Consider the following 11,714-nt stretch of genomic DNA (forward strand, 5'->3'; position numbering starts at 1 on the left):
CTTTCAAATACTTCAGGATGTGGAATTTACATCCTGATTATTTAGTAAAGGTTATTGAGGTGTGCAACAGAGAAATTCGAGGGGCAAAGATTTTTCAACTGATAAGTAAATTAAAGGCTCTAAAACCTATCTTGAAAGAGATCAACATAGATGGATTCTCTGACATTTAGGCTGTTTATTCACAGGCCAAAGAAGAGTTAGATGAGCTGCAAGACAAGATTCAGCTTGACCCTCTCAATCCTGTCCTGCACAATGCATAATGCTGCCAAAGACAATATGCAGGGGTGTAGGCTAAGTCAAGATTGAGCTAGTTTACGACATGTTATGGGCGTGCTTTGTGTTTATGGGAACATTGGTATTGTATGGGACATTGTAAGCCGAATGGTTTAGAGAGCATATGTCGATGGGAGATAGCGGATTGGGATGACTTCAAGTCTTAAGAGTAAGACTTCGTGTAATCAAGTTTGTCAAAAGTTAGCGAGACATCAGAGGATGCAGGTTTGATTTTGGGAGATGGACTTGTGATACATTTTAGCGAGTCGACACAAGCAGGAGCCAGACAACAAATTCGTGGTTTTAGGTGATTGTTAGATCATTGACCACATGAAAGAAACTCAGAGGAGCATGTATGAAGTGGGTCAGATGGGCCTTTTGCATGAAGTCGTGGGTGTGCGGTAGGGCTGGAGGGCCAATAATGAGTACTTCGCGAAGAGATTTTGTGCAAGAGTGCACTTGGTGCAGTTAGCTTGCAAGCCTCGTCTAGGTGGGACGCACCAAATTTTATCCTGCGATCAGAGTGTCTTGCTCAGTTACCATCAAGAGGATGGGGCACCATGGAGTTGGCGTGTAAAGTTTTTAAAGAGACTTGGATTCAGTGGAAGCATAATCTGTAGGTGTCGTAGGATACGGTTGGTTTGCGAACCTCACCTGTAGGGGCGCACCATACTTAGTCCTTGTCAAAAGGAGTATGCATTGGACAATTGGAGTGAGCTACTATCAGAGGAGGTGTTAGCTTCAGGGTTAGTGTTGCAAGGGCTACTTGGTTGACTGGAGGGACATTGTGAGGGACTCGGAGGAGTTCATGTTGGGGGAAGTATTCTAGTGTAGAGGCACTACTCCATGTGTGGTTCTGAATAACGGCAGTAGCACAGGTTCTTTGATCAAGTCCATGTGTGGGAGAGGGAGATCGTCACCAAGAGGGTGGTTCTACGGAGGAAGAGGGACAAGTGCAGACTTAGGATTCAAATGAAGCTTAGAGTAAGCTTAGGAGTCGACATCAAGAAGAGTTGTAGTGGGCCGTCGATGAGGGCATCAACATGTTGAAGTGGGGGCGAATGTAATGTTCGTGCCAATATGGCACGTTACAAGCTAGGTGATGCCCACAAGTTGGCCAAGTGGTAGTCAAGTGGTGGGGCATGTTGTTGTGCATGTTGGTGGCATGCTGATGCTTAGTTTGCATTTTTGTAAATATCTTCAATATTGTCTGGATTGGGACAAGACTTGGTATTTGCCATTTATTTGGGTCTACAAATACAATTGCACAATCAGATTTGAGAAACTCTGGGATATGGTATATGATTTGGCCACATATCTACATAGCCAAAATCATGTATGTTCCTGGTAGAAGGCTAAAAACTTAGAATGCTTTTTAAGGGGGGAGTACCTGGTGTCAGCTCTCCACCATCTCTTGACACCTTGGTGCTAAGTGAGCTACTACTAGTCAGTGGGACTAGTAGGGTGGGCATATGAGAACCACGAGGGGACTCATATGTCTCCATGAGTTGGAATACTTATGGAAACTATCGGGCCGACCCAGTAGTGCATCTAAAAATGCTGCCAGAGATTAGCGGGTACGTTTCCATTGGCTTGCCGGTATGCCACTTGCACGAAACGTGGCCTAAACCTCCAAGAGACGTTGTGGTATGCTTTGGCCATGAGTCTCAACACGAGATGACATGCGTAGTCATTCATGGGCTAGTTTGCATACGCGCATTTGACGGATACACCATATTGGAAAGAGATAGAGGTCTAACGTATGCTACTAGTTATGTGGCTTGTCTCGAGGGCGTGCCAACATGCGTGGAGGCATGGTGCCTTGAGGATTGGTCCATGGACATATGGAGTCCTTGGGCGATGAGAGATACTGTTTGGACAGTATCGAATGGGGCATGATAGAAGCGTTGGCACGTCAGCACGTCAGCTTAGTGTTGGCATCTTGGTGCACATGCTACCTTGGTCACGAGTGATAGGTGAGCGATATTGTTTGGATTATCCTCATAATAGTGAGAACCTATGGACAGTGCAAGTATCTTGGCTAGAGAGCCTCGATGCATGGATACACTCATGGATGCTTGCGAGCATGACTCGGCGGGAGTTGTTCGAGAGACGAAAGTGTGCACAAGGCACACGCTCGCGCAAAAAATGAGCCCATTGTTACTCGAATGATTGGAAGGCTGACCTTGGCTTAGAGAAGTCAAGGTATCGTACGGGTGTTCCGCTCCCTGAAAAGGTGAGCCCGTGACACTAAGCTTACCTGTGGAGTAGTATGGTAATTTACATAAATAAATACGAAGCGTAATTAATGAGCACATACTACTAAATAAAGAAAAAGTGGACTAGTAACTAGAAATTTGGTGTTATACATGCTCTTAATGACCACAATTAAAATATTATATATGCCAACTATAATAATTTAGGATAATGCTTTAGTAGAGGTATTAAAAACGACTTTATGTAGAGTTATTTTTTTTTTAATATGTGTCATTATTTTATTTTATGTCTATTAAATATTATTTCTTTATTTATTTTTTTACACATATAATTATTTGTTAAAAACACTATCATTCCTTTAAAAAAAAAAACTAGCATTCACTTCTCTCTTCTTCTCCTCCCCCTTTTTCTCTAAAAGTTCTTAAAAGTTGTTTATCGAAAAACCTAAACTATAACCAAAACTAAGAGCTTTGATATTTTTTCTTTTAAGAAAAAATAAAGGTTGAGACTCAAAAATTCTCTAATGGCAAAGTCAAACAACAATTCAAAAAAAAAAAAAAAAATTGTACATATCTCTCTTCTCAGATCATATCTACCAAAAAATAATTTCTTTTAGTGGATATGATTATTTTTGACAAATAATTAGAAAAAGAATAAATAATAAAATTAAATTAAATTAAATATGAACATAAAATGAAACAATAACACCTATTACAAAAAATGGCTCAACATAAAGTCATTTTCAATACCTCTATTAAAGCATTATACAATAATTTAATAGGAACTATACCTTTGGTAAATATTCTCATTCCACGTATACACATCACTCTCTCCAAACGTAATTCATCCATTATTTCTCACTGTTATATTATATTGTTATAATATAAGATAGATTAAAATATTAAAATGTGACATATTATATATTGATATGAGATTAATGTATATAATGTGATTGAGAGTTAAATACATCTAATATTCACATAAATTGTAACATAAGAGGTGGAGTTACTTACATTTTGTAACCTCCACAATTATCACCAATATTAAGTGTGTAAAAAGGTGTTACACATTTAATTTGAAATTCTTAATGCTATGAGAGTTATGGTGTGTGCATGAGTTACATAGCATCCATGAGGGTTATGAGTTTGAATTTCAAAGTGTGTGATCTTAAACACTATAAATAGAGGTCTTTGGTTCACTTGTGAAGACACAATTTTTTTTTTTGTGAGTTTCTATCAAAGAGAGCACCTTGCTAGAAACTATAAGCTTGATAATTCCAGAAAGCTATTTCCATTTCTTTCTTCCCTAAGTGCTTGTGGTAGGGGGAAATAAGCTTTTGGACAAAGGTCCAAAACCTTGTTCAAATTTTGTGATTCCCCTACTTGACACTTGGTGTTAGTGTTGTTGAGATTGTTCTCACATCTATATATATGCTACTATTTATATTGTGTTTTATAATCTTCTCTTCATCTTCTTTTCTATACTATGTGTATATTTTGTCTAGAGTTGTAACATTATTTTATCAATATTATTGTTCTTGTATTTTTCATTTTGAGTTGTATTTTGACATTGGTCTTTCTATTGAAGCACCTATAAATTTCCAACAATCAAAAGTTTATTCTTTCCTACCTTGCTTCAATGAAAGGTAAGAAATCAACATGTGATAATACAAGGGTAAGAAATGTGATATTTTGTGATTTACTATTTTTTATATAGTAATATATATATTAACATATTTTCCTATGGTGCGATATGAATTTTTATGTTATTATATGTGAGATATATATATATATAAATGAGTTATATATATTAGTGTATATGTGATATTAATATAGTGACATATAATATGATATTTGAATGTATTGTATGTGAGATATAAATAAAATATAACATATATGAGTTGTATATATTATATATATTGAGTATGTGATACATGATATATATTTATAATGAGAATATTTATTTATGTAAGGCATATATGATATATATTATGAGGAGATGAAATATATTATGATGAGTATATGTTATATATATGCGAGATATGTAAAATGTATAGTTGTGATGTATATTAATATTATGTATATGTTATGTGAGATGATAGTAACATACATAATATACTAATTAGCATAAAATTTGGGAGATAATTTTATGCATGAGAGTTATATATATTATTTGTATATAATAATATATGTATAACTAATCATATTTTGTATATATGATAATAATAGTGATTATGATGAAAAAGATGCCTTCATCATTTTTTGAGAATGAAGAGTTCTGGAATTAATTTTCTATTAGTGGTTTTTATCTCATTTTATGAGATGAGAAAGTGAATTGTGAGAGTTACGATCTTTTTTGGGATTATCTTGCCAAAGAATAAATAGATCAAAGTGGATCTAAACTTGTGAAATGAGTCATAATTGGAAGAGCAATTTTAGACTCAAATCAAAGTGAATTATGGTGGATTCAAAAAAAAAATTGTAAAAAGATAACAAAATTGGAGAAACAATTTTGAATCTTAAATAATCAAAGTGGTGAACAAAATTGATGAGAATTTTGTTAACTTTGATGTAATATTTGGGTTGATCTCAATGAGAAGATAACCTTAAAATTATGGGTAAAAATAATCACATTATTTTTTAAATGGTGATGTGAGTTTGATATTTTAGTTTTGTTGAGAAAACTAAAAATATCAAATGGTATTTTTCAAAGTGACCTTAAAAGTCATTTTAATTAAGAGGAAAAGAAAAATACACAAAAGTGATATTTCATATACACTTTATGGTGGAAATGTGGGGGTGAGCCACAAACTTAGTCAAAATGTGATGAGACATTGTGGATTAGTTTATTTGATTTGGAATCAAATTCTAAATCAATTTTTATTATGAGAATATGTGAAAATTTTGACGTATTTTGGTGAAAATAATTTCAAGAAGGAAATTAAAGAGAAATTATAAAGACAAAGTGGTCATCTATATTATAAAATCAAGATATTATCTTGATAGTGAAATGTGAGAAAGTGTGGGGTGATATCCAATATTTATCAAGTAATTTGGTAAAAGAATGGACGATATGTGAAATTTAGGCATGCTTGGTGCCTAAGACTTGAGTATAACTTAGACATGTTTGATGTCTAAAGTTAGTGTATATATTTTGATATACTTGGTATCAAAATGTGTGAGAAATTAAGTGTGAAAATTAATCTTCTATGATTAAATTATTAAAGCTTAAGTATACTTAAGGAGAAAAGTGGTCATGTAAAAATGGTCACTAATTTTGGCTAGGAAGATTCGGATGGAATCGAAAAGTGTGTGGTTATAACAAATTGCTTAATCTCCGTACAAGATTAAAACATGAAATTTCGAGGGATGGGACCTAAACTCCCTTAGAGTTTTACTCATTGATGGTAACCTATCTTAACACTAGTAAAAATCTAGTCTTAAGTTCAATAGGTAATAACAAGTCAATAGAGTGAAAAAGTAGTACTCAACTTGTCCCATCTATGAAAGAGTACTAATAGTAAAATTTAGAGGGTTAAAACCGAAAGGTTCTTTAATAGAATGATGTGTCTAAAGAGAATTTGTGAGACACTAATTTCTACCTATATGGACTAGAGGTGGTGCCGCCTCTTATGAGAATTGGGAGTTACTCTCTAGAGAGTCCATGAAATGGATGTTGCACATGGCCATTAACGGTGCACAAGCGAGATATAATGAAGTCTCAAGTGAACTCTAGCAAAGATGTGTGTGTTATCACCGGTTTGTATTAAAGAAATAGTGGTTCAATGCTACGGCAACCAAAATTTCAACAAACTTTGTGGCAACTACACTAAGGTAAAATTCAAGTCGAAAGACATTTTACTTTATGCATCTAAGCAAGATCTCTATAAAAGTGTTTGATTTATTCAATCAAAGTGGGGGATATATAATATTTGATTGATTAAATAGTGTTACAATGGCGTGTTACAAGTTTTAATCTAGTGGGGGAATGTTATATTATATTGTTATAATATAAGATAGATTAAAATATTAAAATGTGACATATTATATATTGATATGAGATTAATGTATATAATGTGATTGAGAGTTAAATGCATCACATCTAATATTCACATAAATTGTAACATAAGAGGTGGAGTTACTTACATTTTGTAACCTCCACAATTATCACCAATATTAAGTGTGTAAAAGGTGTTACACATTTTAATTTGAAATTCTTAATGCTATGGGAGTTATGGTGTGTGCATGAGTTACATATCATCCATGAGGGTTATGAGTTTGAATTTCAAAGTGTGTGTTCTTAAACACTATAAATAGAGGTCTTTGGTTCACTTGTGAAGACACAATTTTTTTTTTGTGAGTTTCTATCAAAGAGAGCACCTTGCTAGAAACTATAAGCTTGATAATTCCATAAAGCTATTTCCATTTCTTTCTTCCCTAAGTGTTTGTGGTAGGGGGAAATATGCTTTTAGACAAAGGTGCAAAACCTTGTTAAAGTTTTGTGATTCCCCTACTTGACACTTGGTGTTAGTGTTGTTGAGATTGTTCTCACATCTATATATATACTACTATTTATATTGTGTTTTATAATCTTTTCTTCATCTTCTTTTCTATACTATGTGTATATTTTGTCTAGAGTTGTAACATTATTTTATCAATATTATTGTTCTTGTATTTTTTATTTTGAGTTGTATTTTGACATTGGTCTTTTTATTGAAGCACTTATAAATTTCCAACACTCACTATTTCTCTAAAATAAAACAATTTTTCTTCATCACTCATTATTTAGAAGCAATTAATCCAGGCCACCCTAATGAATCCAATCACAGTAACTACTATAAGATATACCTAATGTTTCAACATTATATGTCACACTTTTTAAGTCGTGGAGAAAAAATCGTAGCTAGAGTATTTGTTTCAAAATTTAGGTGATTCATGTTTTACCTGAAGATACAAATGGCGTAAAAAAAAGTGTTGGATATTATAGAGGTTCCCTACCTATTGTGCCAAGAAATTAGTAAATCAACACAACTAGAAAAACTACAATTATTAATAACACCTTTTTTAAACTAACCAAAATTAACCTGCAGTGTTACCAAAATAGTAATATAAGGCAACATTTATACCATATGTTACTAATTAATTAGACAACATTTTCATTAAAAACATTACCAATTAATTTATGAAAGTTTACAATAATATAAGTTTTTTTTTCTTGCATGTAATTGACAATAATTAACATACTACTATTACTAACGTCTCACGTTAATCAAATCTGATGCATCTGACGTTTTTTCATAGTTTCTTGCTTTTTTTATTTTTCTTTTATTTTTTAGCGATTTTAAGTAACTTTTTGGTTACTAAAAATGTTGATAAGAAACTAACTAGTTATATTTTTATGAAAAACTTCATTTTTTATCATATAATTTAATATACATTTTCGGTTACCTCTAAAATTTATGTATAGATCTTAAGCGATAATTGCGGCAAAAGTCCCCAAAAACTTAGGGTTGATGCAGATTAATTCCCAACCTCAAAAATTGGTAGTAATAGTCCCCAAGGTCACATTTTCTGTAAGTCTGTTGGTCCCTAACTTAACTGATCCGTTAAATACAAATAAAATGCCACATGTCAATTTTTAATTGGTTTAAATAATAATTTAATTAAAAAAATTTAAAATAAAAAAAAATTAAAAAAAAAATTAAAATTATATTTTATTTTATTTTTTCTTTTTCTTTTTTCTTTTTTTCTTTTTTCTTCTTATTCTTCTTCGTCTTCTTCCTCTAGCTGCACTCCGACCCCCTCCCCACCTCGTCTTTTTCTTCCAGCCACACTCCGACCCCCACCCCGTCTATTGCATTTGGCATCTGCTAACCAAATCTTCAACGAAAACTTAAAATCTTTTTTTTTGTGGCCTAGGGAAAACATAAATCTAATTAAGCAGACAAAAACTATAACACCCTAATCTCAGTATTATTTTCTTTTCCTTTTTGCAAATTTCAAAGAGTGAGACAGATCTATGTAAGTTGAAATAAGAACAAATAACCAGATCGCCACCATTGTTTTGACAAAAAAATAAAAAATCAAACTTATATAAACTAATATGTATATATACACATATGAGAATAAACAAGGGAGGGAACAATCAAATCTAAAGAGAGATATACTTAAAAATGGAGTTCCTGTTGGGTTTTATGCCCTAAATAAAATTCCATTTCAATGTAATCTATTTTATTCAACATCAATAAAGAAACATAAGTATTTTTTATTTATTTGTGTATGTTTTGGTTCACCTTATCAATTGCTTGTCTATTTGATTTATAAATTCATCTGAAACCCTTTTCACATACTTGATCGTGTTTATTGTGTTGTCAACACTTTGGAAAGTAAACATGACTATGTGAATAAAGTTTTCTAGATTTATCAGACACAGAGTTTTACTGATATGATAATCTACAACAGAGTTTACTTGCATTTGGAGAAATGCTATGTTCTTTCCAGAGCATTGGTTAAAGTAAAGCTCAGGTTGGATGCATGGAGTATGCATCAGAAGGGACCGATATTGAACTTTGACTTAGATTTATTAAACTTACCGTAATATCTATTCAAGTCAATTACGCCTAGTTGATCCTAGATCAAATGATCTTAATCCTGTTATGATTAGGCTCAATCTCGAGAGGCTATTCGTGTTCTTTGATTTGTTAGTTAAGCCTACTTTTAGGTCAGGGTGATACGTACATTTTGGGAACACGGTAGTACAATTGAGTGGGAGCGCTAACATAAACATGGAATCTATAGCTTCTATCTGGCGAATAGTAAGTAAAGGATGATCTCCTTCGAGCTTGACCAAACAAAAATAAATGGTGGAGTACTCATTTCACATAAGCTGAAATATCATTTATACGAGGTTACGTGTTTTAAGGATAAAATACATAGTAGGGTGTAACGGTAATCTAATCCCTTTACAGTGTAGATCATTCATATAGAGGATCATTGATCACATTAGGATTATAACAATGGATAACTAATGATGTGTCTATATGGTGGAACATATAGAGCATTCTATATACTGAGAGTGTAATTCTAAGTTCTATGCGTGGATTCAACGAAGAATTAATAAGTCAGTGAATTTAGGTTATAAATTCTTGATCTGCTTATTGGAAGCTCGGTTATATAGACCCATGGTCCCCCCACTAGTTGAGATAATATTGCTTGTAAGACTCATATAATTGGTTTTGATTAATCAATTATAATTCTCAAATTAGACTATGTCTATTTGTGAATTTTTCACTAAGTAAGGGCGAAATTGTAAAGAAAGAGTTTTAGGGGCATATTTGTTAATTATGATACTTTGTATGGTTCAATTAATAAATATGATAAATGACAATATTATTTAATAATTATTTATAGCTATTAAATAATTAGAATTGGCATTTAAATGGTTGAATTAGAAAATTGACGTTTTTGAGAAAATCCGATGCAAAAATGATAAAACTGCAAAATTGCAAAATGTGAGGCCCAATTCCATATTGCCAAGGGCCGACCACTTTTATAGCATTTATGATATGATATTTTCATTATTTTAATGCCAAATAATTCAAACCTAACCCTAGTGGAATGCTATAAATAGATAGTGAAGGCTTCAGGAAAATTATACTTTTCATTCAGAGAAAAAGCTGAGCCTTCTCTCTCTAAACCCTAGCCGCCCACTCTCTCTCTCTCTCTTCTTCCTTGAGATTTCGAGATACTTAGTGATTAGAGTAGTGCCCACACACAGCAAGTGATACCTCAATCATAGTGAGGAAGACCGTGAAGAAAGACTTTCAGCAAGAAGGAGTTTCAGCACTAAAGAAGGAGAGAAAGAGATCCAGGTTCAGATCTTGATAATACTCTGCGACAGAAAGGATACAAGGGTTAGAGATCTGAACGGAAGGAGACATTTAATTCCGCTGCACCCAATGTAAGGTTTCTAATACTTTATATGTGTTTATTTCGTAATCATTTTAGAAGTTCATATTTAGGGTGTTAATCAACATACTTGTGAGTAGATCTAAGATCCTGGTAAAATAATTTCCAACAACTGGCCTCAGAGCCATGGTAATTGATTTTCTTGCAAGAAATTTGGACTTAAAACTATTGTTTGATGTTTTGGATGGTATCAAGTTGTTTTGAGTGTTGTTTGATGATTGATTGATGTTTGTGAATTTTCGTGAAAATTAATTGAATATCTGTTTCTGGAATTATTTTTATTGGATAGTATGGAAAAAATTAAGCAATTTACTTTTTTACAGAACTCAATTTCGATTTAATTTGAATTAGTTATGATTTTTTGAAATTTCGGAAAAAATCCGGAATCGTGCATCACCACACGCGCGCGGGGACGAAGGGCAGCCTTTGGACAGCACGCGTTCAGACACGGTTTCTTGTCTGAAACCGAGCTTCCGCGCGCGGAGAGGCTGCTGGCAGCCTCCTGTTGTGCGCGCCCATGCACTCCCTGTTGCGCGCGGGGACAGTATGCAATGCATACTGTCCGTACAGCTCGCAATTTTTTCGTTTTTCTTCGATTTTTCATGCTATTTCATGGATTTAACTTCCGATTTTTTGTGTAGTTCTTTATTTAAACATTTACTATTCCTAATTCAATTCTAAATATCATAATTAAATTAATTTATTTTTTTTAAATTAATTCATGATATTAGTGTAATTTGAATTTGAAAATAGTAAATATCTATTTTTTTTGCTTAATTATCTATCTTATTTTTAAATTTGATTATATCTTATCTTATTTTTAAATTTAAGGTGTGATTTTAAATTTTAAATTAAATATTTTTTAAAAAAATTTTTACCTTATTTAAATTTAAAATAAGATCACTATAATCATGATATTTTAAATAGATGTAAGATATTTTGCTAACTTTTAAATTTTGTTATTTTATTTATTTAAATTAAATCATAAAATCTGAAAAAGATATTTATTGTTGTCGAGTGAATTTCGCAACACCAAAATGTATTATTTAATTAATATAAAAGAGAATTTTCAGGCAAGTGACAAGTGCGAGTATTCGACCTAGAATGGCGAGTACTCGACTGGGAATGCAAGAACAAACAACAAGGCTGGAAAATGTAAATAAGACAAAGAATTATAGTGGTTCAGTCAGATTGTGATCTGCTTAGTCCACTGTAGCAAAGGATTCGTAGGTGCCATTTTCATGGTGGATCACCCCT

The sequence above is a fragment of the Cannabis sativa genome, chromosome X (assembly GCF_029168945.1).
Source record: "Cannabis sativa cultivar Pink pepper isolate KNU-18-1 chromosome X, ASM2916894v1, whole genome shotgun sequence".
Classification (NCBI taxonomy): domain Eukaryota; kingdom Viridiplantae; phylum Streptophyta; class Magnoliopsida; order Rosales; family Cannabaceae; genus Cannabis; species Cannabis sativa.